Raw genomic sequence first — 22,855 nt, 5'->3', positions numbered from 1 at the left:
GAGAGAGAATTTTCTGTTTTCGTTTCCATCATCTGCAGTATTTTTCCTTTATCTCACTGCCACTTCTCTTCCAGGAATGCCTGCCCTGAAGAACTTCTCTCCCACAGAATTTCTCTTGGCTGACAGAGGGCCATCCAGACTTGAAATGTTGGCTCTATTCTCTCTCCACAGATGCTGTCAGACCTGCATTTTCTGTTTTTGCCTCAGATTGCTACTTGTACATGTCCCAGCATCTAGGAAATCGATGGCAGCTCCAGGCACTAAAAAGGAAAGAACTTGCATTTGTATCACACCTTTCAAAACCCCAGGGCATCCCAAAATACTTGAAACCAATGAATGGTAATGGTCCAACCGACTCAAGAACAGCTTCTTCCCTGCTGCCATCAGACTTTTGAATGAACCTACCTCGCATTAAGCTGATCTTTCTCTCCACCCTAGCTATGACTGTAACACTACATTCTGCACTCTCTCCTTCCCTTCTCTATGTATGGTATGCTCTGTCTGTATAGCGCGCAAGAAACAATACTTTTCACTGTATACTAATACATGGGGCAGCATGGTGGCACAGTGATTAGCACTGCTGCCTCACAGCGCTAGGGACCCAGGTTTGATTCCCAACTTGGGTCACTGTCCGTGTGGAGTTTGCACATTCTCCCCGTGTCTGCATGGGTTTCCTTTGGGTGCTCCGGTTTCCTGCCACACTCTGAAAGACATGCTGGTTAGGCGCATTGACCTGAACAGGCGCCGAAGTGTAGCAACTGGGGGAATTTCACAGTAACTTCATTGCAATGTTAATGTAAGCCTTATTTGTGGCTAATAAATAAACTTTACTTTACTTTAATGTGACAATAATAAATCAAATCAAATCAAATCACGTTCGAAGAGTAGTATTTGCTTTACAGGAGCCGCTCCTATTTTGACTGGGTAAACCATTCCGTGGGGCCTTTCAACAAAGAGCAAGGAATTATTTTCTATTTCCCAGCCAGCCATCGTTCCTGAACCCATACCAGAAAAACAGGTTCATTATTTAACTGATTTGTGAGATCTTGCTGTGCATAAATTGGCTAGGGTTTTTATCTGAAAAAACCCAATGCCTGCGATGTCAGGGACTTCGGGATGTTCTGTGGACATGGAAATCTTTTCTTTGTTTTTGCCTAATATCTTACTAATGAGCTATTTTAATTAAATCAGGATGGTGCGAACCACACTTAAGATCTATGGACAGCTCAAGTATATTACGCATGCAGATCCCAGTTTATATGCTTGCTGATTGCCAACTCTGTCAATCATCAGGCTGACTGCATCAGCATCTGTCTCAAAACATGGAGTGGATCCATTGCTTAAGATGGAATGAATGTGTTTCCAATCACCATAGAAAGCATTCTTTCTGGTTGTATCACAGCTTGGTATGGCTCCTGCTCTGCCCAAGACCGCAAGGAACTACAAAAGGTCATGAATGTAGCCCAATCCATCACGCAAACCAGCCTCCCATCCATTGACTCTGTCGACACTTCCCGCTGCCTCAGCAAAGCAGCCAGCATAATTAAGGACCCCACGCACCCCGGACATTCTCTCTCCCACCTTCTTCCATCGGGGAAAAGATACAAAAGTCTGAGGTCACGTACCAACCGACTCAAGAACAGCTTCTTCCCGGCTGCTGTCAGACTTTTGAATAGACTTATCTTGCATTAACATAGAACATAGAATACTACAGCGCAGTACAGGTCCTTCGGCCCTCGATGTTGCGCCGACCAGTGGAACCAATCTAAAGCCCCTCTAATCTACACTATTCCAATATCATCCATATGTTTATCCAATAACCATTTGAATGCTCTTAATGTTGACAAGTCCACTACTGCTGCAGGCAGGGCATTCCACGCCCTTACTACTCTCTGAGTAAAGAACCTACCTCTAACATCTGTCCTATATCTATCACCCCTCAATTTAAAGCTATGTCCCCTCGTGCTAGCCATCACCATCCGAGGAAAAAGGCTCTCACTATCCACCCTATCTAATCCTCTGATCATCTTGTATGCCTCTATTAAGTCACCTCTTAACCTTCTTCTCTCTAACGAAAACAACCTCAAGCCCCTCAACCTTTCCTCATACGATTTTCCCACCATACCAGGCAACATCCTGGTAAATCTCCTCTGCACCCTTTCCAACACTTCCACATCTTTCTTATAATGCAGCAACCAGAACTGTACGCAATACTCCAAATGCGGCCGCACCAGAGTTTTGTACAGTTGCAGCATGAGCTCCTGGCTCCGAAACTCAATCCCTCTACCAATAAAAGCTAACACACCGTACGCCTTCTTAATAACCCTATCAACCTGGGTGCCAACTCTCAGGGATCTATGCACATGGACACCCAGATCCCTCTGTTCATCCACACTACCAAGTATCTTACCATTAGCCCAGTACTCTGTATTCCTGTTACTCCTTCCAAAGTGAATCACTTCGCACTTTTCCGCATTAAACTCCATTTGCCACCTCTCAGCCCAGCTCTGCAGCTTATCTATGTCCCTCTGTAACCTGCCACATCCCTCCGCACTGCCTACAACTCCACTGACTTTAGTGTCATCCGCAAATTTACTAATACATCCTTCCACGCCCTCATCCTGGTCATTAATAAAAATGACAAACAGCAGTGGCCCCAAAACAGATCCTTGCGGTACACCACTAGTAACTGAACTCCAGGATGAATATTTCCCATCAACCACCACCCTCTGTTTTCTTAGTCAATTCCTAATCCAAACCACTAAATCACCCATGTGTCCGTATTTTCTGCAAAAGCTTACCATGGGGAACCTTATCAAATGCTTTGCTGAAATCTATATACACCACATCAACCGCTTTACCCTCATCCACCTCTTTGGTCACCTTCTCAAAGAACTCAATAAGGTTTGTGAGGCACGACCTACCCTTCACAAAACAGTGCTGACTATCCCTAATCAAATTATTCCTTTCTAGGTGATTATAAATCCTATCTCTTATAATCCTTTCCAATACTTTGCCCACAACAGAAGTAAGGCTCACCGGTCTATAATTACCAGGGTTACTCCCCTTCTTGAACAAGGGGACAACATTTGCTATCCTCCAGTCTTCTGGCACTGTTCCTGTAGACAATGACGACACAAAGATCAAAGCCAAAGGCTCTGCAATCTCCTCTCTCGCCTCCCAGAGAATCCTAGGATAAATCCCATCCAGCCCAGGGGACTTATCTATTTTTACCCTTTCCAGAATTGCTAACACCTCCTCCTTATGAACATCAATCCCATCCAGTCCAACAGCCTGCATCTCAGTACTCCCCTCGACAACACTGTCCCTCTCCAGTGTGAATACCGACGAAAAATATTCATTTAGTGCCTCTCCTACCTCTTCAGACTCCACGCACAACTTCCCACTACTGTCCTTGACTGGCCCTAGTCTTACCCTAGTCATTCTTTTACTCCTGACACACCTATAGAAAGCTTTAGGGTTTTCCTTGATCCTACCTGCCAAAGACTTCTCATGTCCCCTCTTGGCTCTTCTTAACTCTTTCTTTAGGTTTCTTTAAGTTGATCTTTCTCTACACCCTAGCGATGACTGTAACACTACATTCTGCACTCTCTCATTTCCTTCTCTCTGAACGGTATGCTTTGTCTGTATAACGCGCATGAAACAATACTTTTCACTGTATGTTAATACATGTGACAACAGTAAATCAGATCAAATCAAGTCAAAATCATCCTGTATCAACCACTAGCGCTGCTGGAGATAGATTAGGATAGGGAGTGATAGGAATGGTTTCAGTGGAAAATGAAGTGATTGAGAGGTGATGTGATTACTGGTTTGCGATTTGAGTTGTATATGATAATGTTGGGGCAGCATAGTGGCACTGCTGCCTCACACAGTATCAGGGACCCAGGTTCAATTCCTGGCTCGGGTCACTGTCTGTGTGGAATTTGCATGTTCTCCCCATGTCTGTGTGGGTTTCCTCCGGGTGCTCTGGTTTCCTCCCACAGTCCGAAAGACGTGCTGGTTAGCTACATTGGCCATGCTAAATTCTCCCTCAGTGTACGCAAACAAGCGCCAGAGTGTGGCGACTCGGGGATTTTCAGAGTAACTTAATTGCAGTGTTAATGTAAGCCTACTTGTGACACTAATAATTAAACTTTAGCATAACCAACTGTTTCTCCTTGTCCAGAATAGGAAACATAGAATCATAAAAACTAAAGAGTAGGCCATTCGGCCCTTCGAGCCTGCTCCGCCATTCATTTTGATCATGGATGATCATCAAGTTCAATATTCTGATCCCACCTACCCCCTATATCCCTTGATCCCTTTGGCCCCAAGAGTTATATCTAATTTTGTCTTGAAATCAGACGGCATTTTGGCCTCAACTACTTTCTGTTTTGGTGAATTCCACACTCTGGATGAAGAAATTTCTCCACCTCAGTTCTAAAAGGTTTACCCCTTGTCCTCAAACTGTGACCCCTAATTCCCCCCCCCCCCCCCCAGCCTCCACCATTGAGAACATTCCTATGAATCTACCCTGTCTAACCCTGTTAAAATTTTATAGGTTTCTATGAGATCCCCCCTCACTCCTCTAAACTCCAAGTCCGCTCACCTGATGAAGGAGCAGCACTCCAAAAGCTTGTGATTCCAAATAAACCTGTTGGACTTTAACCTGGTGTGAGACTCCTTCCTGGAATGCAGTAGTTCAAGAAGTCACGGCAGCTCACCATTTCTTTTCGAAGGGATAGGCAGTAACTGGTGGCCCAACCAGTAACATCCACGTTCCATGAAAGAATAAATTAAAGAAAACACCTTGGAACATTAGCCCCTGATTTTTAATTTACACAGGAAAATACTTTTCGCTGTTTAGCCAGCTGCTAAGAAGACAGAGAGAATTTGTCGAATGCCTGCAGCAAAGATCAGGAATATAATTTGTAAGTGCGTTAGCATGTAGCTCCAGGGGGCTGACTGTCTGCTTAATGGAACAACTTATTACCTTTATTGTTTAATATGCAGAAGGCTGACAAGGAAGCAGCAATTCTTGGAAACCTATTAGATACAGAGAGCTTACAGATGCAACATGTAGCCAGTGTTGCAGCTGAGACAAATATGACATCAACTTGGCAAACATGCTTAAAAATATGTTCCATTCAATAAAAATGGACACAGGTAGCACATGCTATTGTTGGGACTCTATCAGTGAATGTCTCTGCATGCAAAGAGACATAAAAATAATTTATACCTTTCCTCCTGTCATTTTAAAGAAGGAACAAAGGAATTTCCGGATGGGAAAGACTGAGGTCAGGATTTTCCAGCCGCGCTCCTTAAACAGGAAAATCCCACCTGAGGTCAACAGACTTTTGCATGGTCTATTGGAAAAAGATACAGAAGTCTGAGGTCACGTACCAACCGACTCAAGAACAGCTTCTTCCCTCCTGCCATTAGACTTTTGAATGGACCGACCTTGCATTTCTCTACGCCCTGACTATGACTGTAGCATTACATTTTGCACCCTCTCCTTTCCTTCTCAATGAACGGTATGCGTTGTCTATATAGTGTGTAAGAAACAATATTTTTCACAGTATACCAATACATGTGGCACTAATGAATCAAATCAATTTAAATTCCCGTGCTGGGCGGGACAGGAAAATTCCATCTCTAAGTTCACCTTCTTCCTTCCTGATAGCCAATAAGAAAAAAGAGTTGTTGAATAGTCAAAGTAACCAATGCCCATCAATGCGTCCAGACTAAGTTCAGGAGAACCCCAGCAGCTGGGATTCTCCAGTCCCGCTGCAGTGAGCAGAGTTTTGGCTGAGTGCCAAATTCTCCGGTCTCGCTGGCAACGGTGGCAGGGTAGAGAATTCCGGTCGTCATGTCTCAGGCTTCTCACATACTGTGCTGCAATACATTATTTTTGAAAGGTAACCTCCCTAATTTTCATTTGAATAACCCCCATGCAGACCAACAAGCGCAAAGAACTGACTTTACTACATGGTCCCAGCATAAAACCAAATGGACAAAATATCACTTTTAAAATATTTACTGTAAACATCAAACACACAATCAACATTAACAGAGAATGAACTTACAGGAACATTGTGGTTGATTAGAAGCTATAAATTAAACATTAAATGACAGATACAACTGAGACTGACCTCATGAACTTACTCGGTAATCCGAGAATTAAAGTTTATTTATAAGTGTCACAAGTAGGCTTACATTAACACTGCAATGAAGTTCCTGTGAAAATTGCCTAGTCACCACACTCCGACACCTGTTCGGGTACACTGAGGGAGAATTTAGTATGACCAATGCACCGAACCAGCACATCTTTCGGACAATGGGAGGAAACTGGAACACCCAGAGGAAGCCCATGTGGACACTGGGAGAACGCGCAGACACCGCACAGACAGTGACCCAAGCCAGGAATCGAACCAGGGTCCCTGGCAATGTGACGCAGCAGTGCTAACCACTGCACCACTGTTCTGGTCAGAACAGGAGCCGTAACAAGCTGTGATATGTCCGGAAAGGATGTTTTCTGCGGTGCATCTGTAAAAATTGGTGACAGACATAGTTGCAGAACTTGTGGACTGTTGTGGCATTGAGGTTGTGGCTGATGAACCTATGAGGTGTCACCATCAGGACTAAATCTTTTTTCTTTCCTTAACGCATAGCAGCAAAATGTTGACATGAATTCGCTGCGCGGTCCCTTGCTGAGTTTTGTGTGGCCCACGGGATGTATGGAGGAAACACTATTAATTTATCAGCTAAAAAGCGTTTTGAGCTACATTGCTCTTGGAGAATGTGTTGTACTGCTTCATTTAGCACAAATTAGGTTTGGAGAGAAGTTTTATATGTTGCTACCCCTATGTATTTGATGGATGCCTTTTATATTGAGAGATTCAATTATTATAATTGTTCAATCAATCCGAGCCCTCATTACGCTTCACACGGAACAGGGTTGCAGCTGTCACAGTATCGTGCTTCAAGTGAAGGATTATTTTATTAAAAAATATTTGTCAGAGGCATTTTTTCCAAGGAGAATAATCTATTTTCATTTTTTTTAGTCAGAGATTTTATCAGTATCCTCCTCTTGAAAAGATCGGGTGAGGTGTTGTCATAGACGGCAGTGACTCTGCTATCGGGCACAAATAGCTGAGGGTGACACTCACTATGAGTACAGATGGGCAGGGCTGGCGGACTGCAGCTTCCTAACACACACTCCCTGTAAGGTCCCATGGAAGGCAGTGGCGTAGTGGCACTGTCACTGGACTAGCAATCCCAAGATCTGGGTCAATGCTCTTGGGGCCCAGATTCGAATCCCACCATGGTGAGATGGTGAATCATCGAATCATAGAATCTCTACAGTGCAGAAGGAAGCCATTCGGCCCATCGAGTCTGCACCAACAACAATCCCACCCAGGCCCTATCCCTGTACCCCCACATATTTACCCCGCTAATCCCTCTAACCCACGCATCCTGGGACACTAAGGGGCAATTTAGCATGGCCAATACACCTAACCCACACATCTTTGGAGTGTGGGAGGAAACTGGAGCACCTGGAGGAAACCCACACAGATGCGGGCAGAACGTACAAACTCCACACAGCTACCCAAGCCAGGAATCGAACCCAGGTCTCTGGACCTGTGAGGCAGCAGTGCTAACCACTGTGCCACCGTGTCACTTTAATTTAAATTTAAATTCAATAAAATTCTGGTATTAAAAGTCTAATGATGACCATGAAATCCTTGTCAATTATCATAAAAACTCATCTGATTTACTGATGTCCTTTAGGGAAGGAAATCTGCCGTCCTTATCTGGTCTGGCCTACATGTGACTCCAGAGCCACAGAGTGTGGTTGACTCTTAAATGCCCTCAGGGATGGATAATAAATGCTGGTCCCGCCAACGTTGCCCGCATCTCATGACCAAATTTTTTTTAAAATCATGTGAAGTTTTCAGACTCAAACTGAGCAATTCATCTCCTTTGCACTATGCAACTTACCTCAGAAACATACAAATAAAATTATGTCCCTCATTCCTTTGGGACTCTTCCACCACCTAGTTAGCATGACTGATCCATATCTTAATTCATTTTACATGCCTCCTTACCATAATCCTTCAGACCTTTGCCTAAGAAAAGACTATCATCCTCATAATGATCACATCATCCAGCTGACTGTGGTAAATTACCCTGTGTGGTAAGTTGTTTTGAAGTACAGTTGATGTTGCTGTGCAGATAGACTAAAAATGTCACATAAGAGCAGGGGACAATCTCCAGGTCTGATCGGCCAATGTTTATCCAGCAGTCATTGTCACAAATAAACAGATTGTCTGGCCTTTTGTCTCATTGCCGCTTGCGGGGCCACTCTGTATGCTCTTTAGTTAATTTATTTGCCTATATCACACGAGTGATTGCAAGTTCCCAAGGATATGAATGGTGCTATATAAATGCAAGTTATTCCTCTTATATAAAGACAAGTATTTTAACTATGGACAGTTTTATTGTATGTTATTAAAGTCTTTGTCGCCTGATAGTTTAAAGTTAATTTATTAGTCACAAGTAAGGCTTACATTAACAATACAATGAAGTTACTGCGAAATTCCCCTAGTCGCCACAGTCCGGTGCCAGTTCGGATCAATGCACTCTAACCAGCACGTCTTTCGGAATGTGGGAGGAAGCCGGAGCACCCAGAGGAAACCCATGCAGACACGGTGCAAACTCCACACAGACAGTGACCCAAGCCGGGAATCGAACCCGGGTCCCTGGCGCTGTGAGGCAGCAGTGCTAACCACTGTGATAGTTTGGAAGAACACAGGGTGGGGTTTTCCAACCTTTCCTGTTGACAGAATTTTCCAGCCCCCCACCAAATTCAACAGGGATTTGAATGAATAGCTGCAGCTGCCACGGGAAAACACGCTGAAAGATCTCGGCGACAGAAATACCAATGGACTACATGGTGATGCACCGAGAGCAGGTGAGGCTCTCCAGCTTGTTTAGCAGTTCGTGTGGGAAAAGAACAGATTTTTAAACCTACACCCTTTCAGCACTGGCACCTGTGGCAGATGTTGCTCTCGTGCAGCAGTAACTGCCTCACATGGAGTCAGAATCCCTACAGTGCAGAAGAGGCCATTCAACCCATTGAGTTTGCACTAACTCTCTGACAGAGTAACTTACCCAGGCCCACTCACCCACCCTATCCCCGTAACTCCGCACATTTACCATGGCTAATTATAGAATCATAGAATCCTACAGTGCTGAAGGAGGTCATTCGGCCCATCGTGTCTGCACCGACCAAAATCCCACCCAAGCTCTATCCCCATAACCCCATGCATTTACCCTAGCTCGTCCCCCTGACACTAAGGGGCAATTTAGCATGGCCAATCCACCTAATCTGCACATCTTTGGAGAGTGTGAGGAAACCTGAGCACCCAGAGGAAACCCACACAGACACAGGGAGAACGTGCAAACTCCACACAAACAGTGACCCAAGCTGGGAATCCAACCCGTGTCCCTGGCGCTGTGAGGCAGCAGTGCTAACCGCTGTGCCACCATGTCACCCAGTTAATCCATCTAACCTACACATCTTTGGACATTAAGGAGCAATTTAACATGGACAATCCATCCAAATCTGCCCATTGCTGGACTTGTGGGAGGAAACTGGAGTACCCAGAGCAAACCCACGCAGGCATGGGGAGAACTCACAACTCCGCACAGATACCCAAGGCCGGATAGAACCTGAGACCCTGGAGCTCTGAGGCTAACCACTGTGCCACTGTGCCACCCCATGCATGAGGCAATGGGAGCTTCTGTGCAGAAACCTCACCCAATTCAACGCAGTCAACTTCAGTTATTAGCGGGGCTTCTATTCCCATGAAACCTTGCAAAGGATGAAATGGCGAACAGTGATTAGAGATGATGCATGTGCAGCCCGCTTTTTCTATGTGGGGAAGACATGAAAAAGGTGAGAGCTTAATAGTCTAACAGTTTAACACAGGAGACTAAATCGTGGAGGAGTGAAATTTTGGGGCCGCGATTTGGTGCGTGTAGACATTCACGCGGGTAAATAAACTTGTGATGAAGAGAGTTGCAAATGACAGGAGTTGACTGCATTGTTCTGAAAATCAAACCAAGCAACGTATTGGACTCCCAAGCCCTGTGGAGATGATGGAGGGCAGTAACGTGGACATGTGAGATGGAAACAGTTTCAAAGTTCATTCAAGCCAGATGCTAATTGAAAAGGGAAACTGAGCGAGGATATTGAACTTTCCAGTTTCAAAGAAACGTACACTGAAATTGAGATTGGAAGCCAAACCTTTGAGTGAGTCTGAAACTGGTTGAAACTTTATAAGAGGACACAGAACCATCTGAGGTTTGATAATGAAAAAAAAGGCTGCAAAAAACTACAAAGGGTTGTAGTCGGGAAAAAGATACAAAAGTCTGAAATCACATGCCAACCGACTCAAAAACAGTTTCTTCCCTGCTGCCATCAGACTTTTAAATGGACCTACCTTATATTAAGTTGATCTTTCTCTACAGCTTAGCTATGACTGTAATACTACATTCTGCACGCTTTCCTTTCCTTCTCCAGTAAGAAGTCTCACAACACCAGGTTAAAGTGCAACAGGTTTATTTGGAATCACGAGCTTTCAGAGCACTGCTCCTTCATCAGGTGAGTGCAGCAGCAGTCTGAAAGCTCGTGCTGCCAAATAGACCTTTTGGACTTTAACCTGGTGTTGTGAGACTTCTAACTGTGCCCACCACAGTCAAACATTGGCATCTCCACATCATGGCTTTCCTTCTCTATGTATAATATGCTTTCTCTGTATGAGTGCGCAAGAAACAAAATTTTTCACTGTATACTAATACATGTGACAATAATAAATCAAATCAAATCACATTCATGTCAGGCACGTCACCGATTCCAATTTTGCCCTTCTTTGCCTTTCTTACATTTCCTGTGCATTTCGAATCCCCTTTCTCACAAATGTTAAATTTACAGCAGCCTAGGTCATCCCATTATCAGGGAACCCACTGTGGCGGGGTCGCATGTCAAGCACCTTAGTCTATCCAAGTGCACGGGTTCAAGACAATGCTTAATCTCAATGAATCCAAACTAAAATGGAACAAAAGTACCAAAGAACAAAGAACAAAGAACAAAGAGCAAAGAACAATACAGCACAGGAACAGGCCCTTCAGCCCTCCAAGCCTGCACCAATCATGTGTTCCTAACTCGACCATCCGTTTGTATCCCTCTATTCCCAGTCTGTTCATGTGGCTATCCAGATAAGTCTTAAATGATCCTAGCGTGTCTGCCTCAACCACCTTGCTTGGCAGTGCATTCCAGGCCCCCACCACCCTCTGTGTACAATACGTCCCCCGCACATCTGTATTGAACTTTGCCCCCCTTACCTTGAACTTGTGACCCCTTGTGTTTGTCATTTCCGACCTGGGAAAAAGCTTCCAACTGTTCACCCTATCTATGCCCTTCATAATTTTATAAACTTTATTAGGTCGCCCATCAACCTCCGTCTTTCCAGGGAGAACAACCCTAGTTTACTCAATCTCACCTCATAGCTAATACCCTCCATACCAGGCAACATCCTGGTAAATCTTTTCTGCACTCTCTCCAAAGCCTCCACGTCCAAAGAAATCCCATCTGCGCATCTCTCTACACACACACTGACACACGTGCAGCTGTGAAAATAGCTCAACTGAAGCAACTTGACTCTGACTGAGTTCAAATGATATAAAGTTCACCTTTCTTGGCTGAGATAGGATGAATAAAATTTCCCTTCCTGCCGGCAGCACCTTCCAGTTGCAATGAAGGTGAACCCCCCTTCCCCGCCACAGTGGGTTCCCTGGTAATGGCGTGGCTGAGGGACGCAAAACACCATAGACAGACATCGGTAGGACAGAAGATCCCGCAAACAGCCAATGGCAAGTCACCTCCATCTTTGGAAGTAACACTGTGTGGGGTGGGGTGCGGGGGGGTGGGGGTGCGGCGGGGGGAAGGGTAGCTGGTGTGGGTGGGGCTTGTTAGGGGGATGATAGGGGACAGGTCCGTGGGGGCGGGGGAGCGAGGGGTTAAAAATCCCACCCATATGTGCAATGAAGTTGAAGAGCAATACGACCATTTTAATGTTTTTTAAAAGGCAATCACCGGAATTCTCCGACCTTGCCCGCGGCTGGGATCCTCCAGTCCCGCTGCAGTGAGTGGAGTGCCAAATTCTCCATTCTCGCTGGCAGCGGGGGCGGGGCAAACAAGATCAGAGAATCCTGCCTGGTACCTAAATTCATCCAAAGTGCAGTAGACAATCATTCAAAGTTGAAGTTAATTTATTAGTCACAAGTAAGGCTTACATTAACACTGCAATGAAATTACTGTGAAATTCCCCTAGTCGCCACACTCCAGCACCAGTCCGGGTCAATGCACCTAACCAGCAGATCTTTCAGACTGTGGGAGGAAACCAGAGCATCTGGAAGAAACCCACACAGACACGGGGAGAACATACAAACTCCACACAGAGAGTGACCCAAGCTGGGAATCAAACCCAAGTCCCTGGTACTGTGAGGCAGCATTGCTAACCACTGTGCCATCGTGGAACTTTGCAAATTGCTGTTCCAAAATAATAAGTTGGATTTCATGATTGGAGCTATTTTAATGCCGGTGGGAACCCATTTAAAATAAATGGATTAAAATAATGTCAATCAGCCTATTCAGGCTAAAGTGCGCTTTCAAGGATATAAATAGAAAATATAAATGACTAAATATTGCTGGCTGGCAAATGCTTCATGTTTGTTTGCGATTGCCTATTATTTTAATAATAGTGTTAACCTATTTAATTGATGTGAGTTGACAACTCCCCAAAAATAATACACAGAAGACTATCGTATGACCATGATCATCTACTCATATTATGAACAATATTTCTAATTTAATAATGCAATGGGCATTGAGAAAACAATTTATAATGCTGTGATACAGAGGTATTTAATTGACACATTAAATAGATGATTAATGAAGCATTACACAAGCTTAAAGTCTGTTCAGTATCAGAGTGATTGCTGCCAATATCAGCAAAGGTTTCATCAATTCCACTGGCTTCTTTTCATTTCAATATCAATGCATTGACTTAAATAGGTTGATAGCCCTGCTTAATGAGGAAAGTAATATCATGAATGGATGAAGTGTTCATCAACTGATATCAGCAATAATCATTCCTCTTGCTCTGTCAAACAACGTTCAGTGTTGTCTGCTAATGCTAGGTTTAAGTGCAAACACATATAGATTGTGTAATTGTGATACACTGGTTGATCTGAAATGGATTACCACCCCAGAAACTTTTCCCGGATCAGACATGCCACTCGGATGATCACTCCCACTTAAGGTTGAGAAAGACAGATCTCACAGACATTTAAATGCGTCTAAAGAACTGTATTAATTCTCCTTGAAGGAATGAATTCCTGAAGGAAAGAATTCCAACAGGATGGCACGTTGGCATGGTGGTTAGCACTGCTGCCTCACAGCGCCAGGGACCCGGGTTCGATTCATAAGAACATAAGAGCATAACAACTCGGAGCAGGAGTCGGCCATCTGGCCCCTCGTGCCTGCTCCGCCATTCAGTAAGATCATGGCTGATCTTTTTGTGGACTCAGCTCCACTTACCCGCCCCCTCACCATAACCCTTAATTCCTTTACTGTTCAAAAATATATCTATCCTTGCCTTAAAAACATTCAATGAGGTAGCCTCAACTGCTTCACTGGGCAGGGAATTCCACAGATTCACAACCCTTTGTGTGAAGAAGTTCCTCCTCAACTCACTCCTAAATCTGCTTCCCTTTATTTTGAGACCACGCCCCCTAGTTCTAGTTTCACCTGCCAGTGGAAACAACTTCCCTGCTTCTATCTTATCTATTCCCTTCATAATCTTATATGTTTCCATAACATCTCCCCTCATTCTTCTGAATTCCAATGGTGTAGCCCCAGTCTACTCAGTCTCTCCTCATAAGCCAACCCTCTCAACTCCGGAATCAACCTAGTGAATCTCCTCTGCACCCCTCCAGTGCCAGTACATCCTTTCTCAAGTAAGGAGACCAAAACTGTACACAGTACTCCAGGTGTGGCCTCACCAGCACCTTATACAGCTGAAACATAACCTCGCTGTTTTTAAACTCCATCCCCCTAGCAATGAAGGACAAAATTCCATTTGCCTTCTTAATTACCTGCTGCATCTGCAAACCAACTCCTTGTGATTCTTGCACAAGGACACCCAGGTCCCTCTGCGCAGCAGCATGCTGCAATTTTTTACCATTTAAATAATAGTCCATTTTGCTGTTATTCCTGGATGACCTCACATTTACCAACATTGTACTCCATCTGCCAGACCCTCGCCCACTCACTTAGACTATCTATATCCCTTTGCAGACTTTCAGCATCCTTTGCACACTTTGCTCTGCCACTCATCTTAGTGTCATCTGCGAATTTTGACACACTACACTTGGTCCCCAACTCCAAATCATTTATGTAAATCGTAAACAATTGCGGTCCCAACACTGATCCTTGAGGCACACCACTAGTCACTGATCACCAACCAGAAAAACACCCATTTACCCCCACTCTTTGCTTTCTGTTAGTTAACCAATCCTCTATCCATGCTAATACATTACCCATAACACCGTGAACCTTTATCTTATGTAGCAGTCTTTGGTGAGGCACCTTGTCAAATGCCTTCTGGAAATCCAGATGCACCACATCCGCAGGTTCCCCATTGTCCACTGCACATGGAATGTTCTCAAAGAATTCCACCAAATTAGTCAAACATGACCTTCCCTTCATGAACCCATGCTACGCCTTACCAATGGGACAATTTATATCCAGATGTCTCGCTACTTCTTCCTTGATGATAGATTCAAGTATTTTCCCTACTACAGAAGTTAAGCTAACTGGTCTATAGTTACCCGCCTTTTGTCTACCTCCTTTTTTAAACAGTGGCATCACATTTGCTGTTTTCCAATCTGCGAGAACCACCCCAGAGTCCAGGGAATTTTGGTAAATTACCACATTCGCACATTTGCTATTTCTCCCGCCATCTCTTTTAGTACCCTGGGGATGCACTCCATCAGGACCAGGAGACTTGTCTATCTTTAGCCCCATTAACTTACCCAACACTACCTCTTTCGTGATAATAATAGTTTCTAGATTCCCGGCTTGGGTCATTGACTATGCGGAGTCTGCACGTTCTCCCCATGTCTGCGTGGGTTCTTCTGGGTGCTCCGGTTTCCTCCCACAATCTGAAAGATGTGCTGGTTGGATGCATTGGCCATGCTAAATTCCCCCTCAGTGTACCCGAACAGGCGCCGGGGTGTGGCGACTAGGGGATTTTCACAGTCACTTCATTGCAGTGTTAATGTGAACCTACTTGTGACACTAATGCTTAAACTTTAAAACTTTAAAAGGAACCACCAGAGAATGTTACTGTCCTCAAGATAGCCATTTTAACAGGTCTTAGCACGATTACAACAATATGGATATTATAAGGGTCTGGACATCTCCCTTAAGCAATGTAACTCTCCATTGAAGAGTTTACGGAGATGGGTTCTCAAGTTTGGATACAGAAGAGTAAATGAGACAATGTAATCTCTAAATTACATAAAATGTTTATTAAATAATCACACGTAATTTATACTTAATGGAAAGTTAATCGCAACATTGACAGTTCTAAGAAAATGAAATATAATCATGTATCTCTTCCCCCTCTGCCCCATTCCCCACCCACACTGATCCATCTGCTCCTTGTTATTAAGGTTGCTACATCCTGTTGCAATCTCTCCCAGCTACAGTTTACTATCCAACATATTTCTCCCTCTCTTTAGTTCTGATGAAGTCAGACAGACTCGAAATGTTAACTCCGTTTTCTCTTCCTACAGATGTTAGCAGACCTGCTGAGTTTTTTCAGCATTCCCTATTCTTGTTTCAGATTCCAGCATCCACAGTATTTTGATTATTACAGTATGAAGTATGATATTTGTTGGCTTTGTTTGTGAATTATCTTTACTTACCAATGATGTGGGAAGAATGTTCAGCCTTGGCATAGCAGTAGTTGAACCCTGGATGCCAAGAATTGTAAGGCAGCAATTGTTTCTCTTTGTGGTCCTCAGGGGAGCCTATCGCATCAGTCGTATATAACAGGAAATCATGGGTTGTTTACCCATTATATTACCAGTGCTAATGGTAGCGGGCTCACATTTCTTTCAATGTGTATTGGCAGTATATGAGGACTTCTGTGAGGAGCACAAATTAAGAGATTTGGTGCTATATATCTTACTCGTTCAGTTTATCTGCATATGTGCAGTGAATTACAGAAGCCCAGAAGTTGCTATCAGTAATTCTCTGCTCATCTGTAGGGTGCGATGACACAGTGCTTGCAAATGGAAACCTAGTCAAAGTCATTGATTTGATGTGCTCCCATCTTTTAAACCTATTCATCCATAGAATCCACAGAAACATAGAATCCCTACAGTGCAGAAGGAGGCCATTCAGCCCATCGAGTCCGTGCCAACTCTCCTAAAGAGCATCTTATCTAGGCCCTAATTGAAAATTGCTCTTTTGCTACAGGGCAGTTCAGAGAAAATGGGAGGTGTGCCTCAAAATGTTTTTGGGATCTAGAGAAATTACTGACCTACACCTCACGGGCTGCAGCAGTTCAGGAAGGCAGCTGAGCACACCCACTAGAGATGGGTAATAGGTTTTTGACTAGCCAGCAAAGCCCACATCCCATAATTGAATAAAAAGAAGTCTGCCTGATGACATGACGCCAGAAATCCCCTATTCAAGACACCAGAATGAAATAAACATTGTCTTTTCCAATGCATAACGTTAGGTAAAATATATGGTTCATCCTCTTCTATGACTTACATAGATCAGAGTTTAGCGTAAATCTTTATGTGCATGCTACAGCAGGTCCCATTCCCATTGTCTCTATTCATGATGTCAATGGACAAATCAACATGAATACCATTTCACCAAATGTGAAAATGGATGGCGCGGTGGCACAGTGGTCAGCGCTGCTGCCTCACAATGCCAGGGACCCGTGTTCAATTCCAGCCCTGGGTGACTGTGTGGAGTTTGCATATTCTCCCTGTGTCTGCGTGGGTTTCCTCCAGTTGCTCAGGTTTCCTCCAGGTGCTCCAGTTTCCTCCCACAGTCCAAAGATGTGCAGATTAGGAATGGCCATGTTATATTGCCCCTTAGTGTCCAAGATGTACAGGTTAGATGGATTGGCCGTGGTAAATGTGTGGGGTTACAGGAGTAGAGCGAAGACACTCTGTCAGAGAGAGTCAGTTCAGATTTGATGGGCAGAATGGCCTCTTCTGCACTGTAGGGATTCTATGACTTCATGACCTTCCCTAATAGATGCAATATGGGGGCTCCTTCCTGCTCTCTGGATTTCAGTCAAAACCTCCATCGCCTCCATTACAGGCCCACATTGATTTTGTTTCAACCAAGCCATAAATCTTCGATATTCCGAGTGTGGTGGTGGTGTCTCAATCTCTTATAGCCATGGTTCTCTAAAGGTGGAAGAAACTTCTTTTACGAAACTTCTTGAATGAAATGAGAAAGGCATATTGATGGGTATCTCCGAGTTGGAATAATAATTCATCGTAAGGGATGTATTTTCTCTGTGAAAGGTAGCAAGGGATTGGAAAGAGAAAGCCTGGAATGTAATGCGAGTGACATTGCCAGAAGGTCTTTTCCAATGCATAACGTTAGGTAAAATATATGATTCATCCTCTTCTATGACTTACATAGATCAGAATTTAGCGTAAATCTTTATGTGCATGCTACATTGCCCAGTGGATGTCAAACAGAGCTGTGTCAGTGTAGAATTCTATTGCAGGCCTGTGTCAATGTAATAATTCACTTCAGAATGATTTGGATGGATAAGCAGTAACACGAGAGCTTGCCCTCCCCTTGGGGGATTATTATCGAGCCAAAGTCATCAGCCGTGATCACAGAACTCCTTTCAGGGCACAATAATCATGAGGACCTCTGTGATTCAGGTAGTTTGTATCACGGCAGTCACATCAATAATGATAACGAGACTTTATTAGGTCACTCCTTCACCAGCCCAGAACAACTTCCTTCAGAGAGCTTCTTCCGTCAGTAAAGGCAGGCACTGCTGAATTCAGATCATTGGGGTATAAGATTTTAATATTATCTGCCTTGCAGTTGCTGAATCTGCAAAAGTGCATTTAAAAAAATGGAGGGTAATTTTGACTTTGGAGGGTAGAGTCAAATGGAGATATTGAATCAGCTGGTCATCTGGACTCAAAACGTCTGCTCTTTTCTCTCCTTACAGATCTGCCAGACCTGCTGAGATTTTCCAGCATTTTCTCCTTTGGTTTCAGATTCCAGCATCCACAGTAATTTGCTTTACTTTATTGAATCAGCTACCTGACATAGACCTCTGACAATCGCCTTGCTGGAGGTGAAAATAAGATGAAATAAGTTCTGAAGAATAGTCATGTGGACTCAAAATGTTAACTCTGTTCCTCTCTCCACAGGTGCTGTCAGACTTGCTGAGTCTTTCTAGCACTTTCTGTTTCTGCTTCAGATTTCCAGCATCCGCAGCATTTTCCTCTTAATGAAATGCGTAAGAACCATAGAATCTCTGCTGTGCAGAAAGAGGCTCATCGCGTCTGCACCTCCGCTTCGAAAACACATCCCATCCAGGCCCAGCCCACTGCCCTTCCCCTGTGATTCCATGCAGTTACCATAACCATGGCCAAGCCACCTAATCTGCATATTTTTGGACAGTGGGTCACTGACCAGAGCAACCGGAGGAAACCCGCGCAGATACGGGGAGAATGTGCAGACGCCGCACAGACAGTGACCCACAGACACAAGGCCGGAATTGAGCTCAGGTCCATGGCACTGTGAGGCAGCAGTGCTAATTACTGTGCCGGGGGTAATATGTGGTTAGTCTGATCTCACGGGTGGGATTTTACGGCTTCGCTCGAGCGAGACCAGAAATTCCCGCCCGAGGTCAATGGAGATTTTCATTGTCGGACCCTCGCCCGCTCTGATTCCGTGACGGGCAAGGTGGTAGAGTTCTGGCCCACATTTTTAACGCCATCCCAAACATCAAAGCCAAAATTGCATATATCATGCCTTGCATTCAAAGTTGCCTCTTATAAGACCATAAGACCATAAGACATAGGAGCGGAAGTAAGGCCATTCGGCCCATCGAGTCCACTCCACCATTCAATCATGGTTGATTTCAACTCCATTTACCCGCTCTCTCCCCATAGCCCTTAATTCCTCGAGAAATCAAGAATTTATCAATTTCTGTCTTGAAGACGCTCAACGTCTCGGCCTCCACAGCCCTCTGAGACCTACCACTCTCTGGCTGAAGAAATTTCTCCTCATCTCTGTTCTAAAGTGACTCCCTTTTATTCTAAGGCTGTGCCCCCGCGTCCTAGTCTCCCCTGCTAATGGAAACAACTTCCCTACATCCATCCTATCTAAGCCGTTCATTATCTTGTAAGTCTCTATCAGATCTCCCCTCAACCTCCTAAACTCCAATGAATATAATCCCACGATCCTCAGACGTTCATCGTATGTCGTCAGGCCTACCATTCCTGGGATCATCCGTGTGAATCTCCGCTGGACCCGCTCCAGTGCCAGTATGTCCTTCCTGAGGTGTGGGGCCCAAAATTGCTCACTGTACTCCAAATGGGGCCTAACCAGTGCTTTATAAAGCCTCAGAAGTACATCCCTGCTTTTGTATTCCAAGCCTCTTGAGATAAATGACAACATTACATTTGCTTTCTTAATTACGGACTCAACCTGCAAGTTTACCTTTAGAGAATCCTGGACTAGGACTCCCAAGTCTGCTTGTTGGCAGATAATGTAATAAGAATAAAGACTTTTGACAATGCGGTAGCACAGTGGTTAGCACTGCTGCTTCACAGCTCTAGGGACCTGGGTTCGATTCCCGGCTTGGGTCACTGTCTGTGTGGAGTTTGCACATTCTCCCCGTGTCTGCGTGGGTTTCTTCCGGATGCTCCGGTTTCCTCCCACAGTCCAAAGATGTGCGGGTTAGGTTGATTGGCCATGCTAAAAATTCCCCCTTAGTGTCCTGGGATGTGTAGATTAGAGGGATTAGTGGGTAAAATATGTAGGGATATGGGGGTAGGGCCTGGGTGGGATTGTGGTCGGTGCAGACTCGATGGGCCGAATGGCCTCTTTCTGTACTGTAAGATTTCTATGATTTCTTAATATCCTTCATCAATTCAACATCTACTGAACCCTGAAGACTGAAATTCAGTTGATTGAGATTGTATAAGGGCTGAATTTTCACAATGAGGTAGGAAATGTGAGGTGGTACAATTGCCTCAATGTGACCCAATCCCTCATGGAGGGAAATAGAAAAGATGCATAATATTAACAGAGGAAAATCCAACCGCTCAATCAGTGACCACAGCGCAGGAAACAGAGAGAGGAGTTCGAATGTGTGGCATGACTTAAGCAATCCAATCAATTTATAAATCTTCTGAAGATGTCCGAGGAAAGCTGCAGGTCTGGAACCCAGGGTAGGGCTGCCCTTCAGATCCCCAATGCAGGCCTAGAGGCAATGATGGAGGCTGCGAGGATGAAGAGCGAGATCTTCACCCTGGCTGGTGCAGACCCAATGGGCCAAATGGCCTCCTTTTGCACTGTAGAATTCTATAAGAAGGAGGCCACAAGCTCAAACAAAACAGATCTGGCAGCACATAGCGGTCATTACAAGGAGCCACATGACACCAAATTGAAGTCCAAAAGGTTTATTTGAAATCGCAAGCTTTCGTCAGGTGAAGACTTCATACCTACTGTGCAAAGACAGTCGCTATGAAGCAACCTCACACTGCTCAGTGCATGGCAATGGTGAGGCAGTCAGCAAGATCTCTATTTTCACGGTGCTCGCACAGGCAGTGAGTTTTGGATTTTCACAATTTAACTGCAAATCTGCCCTTTGCGTAATGTTGCTGTAGCATTTACTCATAAATAACAATGAGCATCGCCATTACTTTGACAGAAAAATCTGTCCCACTGTCTTTTCAGATTTGGATGCCTTATTTTTGGGAACTGCTCCGGAAAATGATGTTCGATCTGGGATTGCAATGAAGCAGATCCACTAATTATTAACCTCTCACCAAACTGCCAAGAGTTCCTCTGGAAACTGGGATTCAAGTGAGTTTGGCCTCATGTGTCCCTTTAGGACATGATCATTCTTTATTATCCTCCGTGAAAAGGCTGCATCAATACCATAATACATTTTTCATGCAGAGAAATTCTATCATAAGTTCTATCATAAATTGGGAATAATTAAGACAAATGCTATAATACAAATTGATTTTCAGATCAATGTGGAAGGTTTCAGCTTCAGAAAAATATTAACATTTTAAAACCATTTGGAGCCAAATGAAGTAGCTTTCAATTGCCTGTGGGGATACAGGGAGTTAAGATTAATGAGAATGCATAGGAGACACCTACTTCTCAAATGCGATGGAATGACTCATCGCCATGCAGAATAAACAGAGTATCCATATTGCCGTGCTTCTGGAGGGAGTGCAGGCACTGGAGGGAGCAGACAGGAGTAGGGGTTGATTGACTTGTCCATTGTTGCAAAACAGTGCATTGCCAGTCAGAGGGGGAGGGGAGGGGGTCAGTTCGGTTTGGGAGTGGGGTGGTGTAGGTGATCCATGAGGGGGTTTTGATTTGATTTGATTTGATTTGATTATTATTGTCACATGTACTAACATACAGTGAAAAGTATTGCTTCTTGCGAGCTATGGAGACAAAACATACCGTTCATAGAGAAGGAAACAAGAGGGTGCAGAATGTAATGCTACAGTCATAGCTAGGGTGCAGAGAAAGATCAACTTAATGCAAGGTAAGTGCATTCAAAAGTCTGACAGCAGCAGGGAAGAACCTGTTCTTGAGTCGGTTGGTACATGACCTCAGACTTTTGTATCTTTTTCCCAATGGAAGAAGGTGGAAGAGAGACTGTCTGGGGTACGTGGCATCCTTAATTATGCTGGCTGCTTTGTCGAGGCAACGGAAAGTGTAGAGTCAGTGGATGGGAGGCTGGTTTGCGTGATGGATTGGGCTACATTCACGACCTTTTGTAGTTCCTTGCGGTCTTGGGCAGAGCAGGAGCCATACCAAGCTGTGACACAACCAGAAAGAATGCTTTCTATGGTGCATCTGTAAAAGTTGGTGAGAGTCGTAGCTGACATGCCAAATTTCCTTAGTCTTCTGAGAAAGTAGAGGTGTTGGTGGGCTTTCTTAATTTTGTGTTAAGAAAAGAAAGTGGGTTGTGTGTGTGTGAGTTGTGCCGTTTGAGGCTAGGTGTTTAGTTACTTTGGAATTCAAATAGATTTCTTTTTCCCTTTCAGGTAGTTCTTTCACAGTAACCATCAGGGTAAAAGTGGCAGAGCCATCCAAAGTAAGCGATTTAAGTCGCTTTGTCAGATGGTTCCCAGCCAATTGCAATTGTCCAGGGGAAGTTAGTGCAACTGGACAATTGCTGAGTAAACCCTGATGTGGGAACTTCCCAATGGTGCATTGCAGTAAACAAAGAACAAAGTACAAAGAAAATTACAGCACAGGAATAGGCCCTTCGGCTCTTCAAGCCTGCACCGACCATGTTGCCCGTCTGAATTAAAGCCCCCTCCCCTTCCGGGGACCATAACCCTTTATTCCCATCCTATTCATGTATTTGTCAGGACGCCCCTTAAAAGTCTTAAACCTTAAATGTGACACTGCGGAATCAGGAAGTGATGGGTTAAGAGTTCTAACCCATCACTT

This window comes from Mustelus asterias, chromosome 4 (genome assembly GCF_964213995.1).
Source record: "Mustelus asterias chromosome 4, sMusAst1.hap1.1, whole genome shotgun sequence".
Taxonomy (NCBI): domain Eukaryota; kingdom Metazoa; phylum Chordata; class Chondrichthyes; order Carcharhiniformes; family Triakidae; genus Mustelus; species Mustelus asterias.
This window is presented reverse-complemented; position numbering follows the sequence as displayed.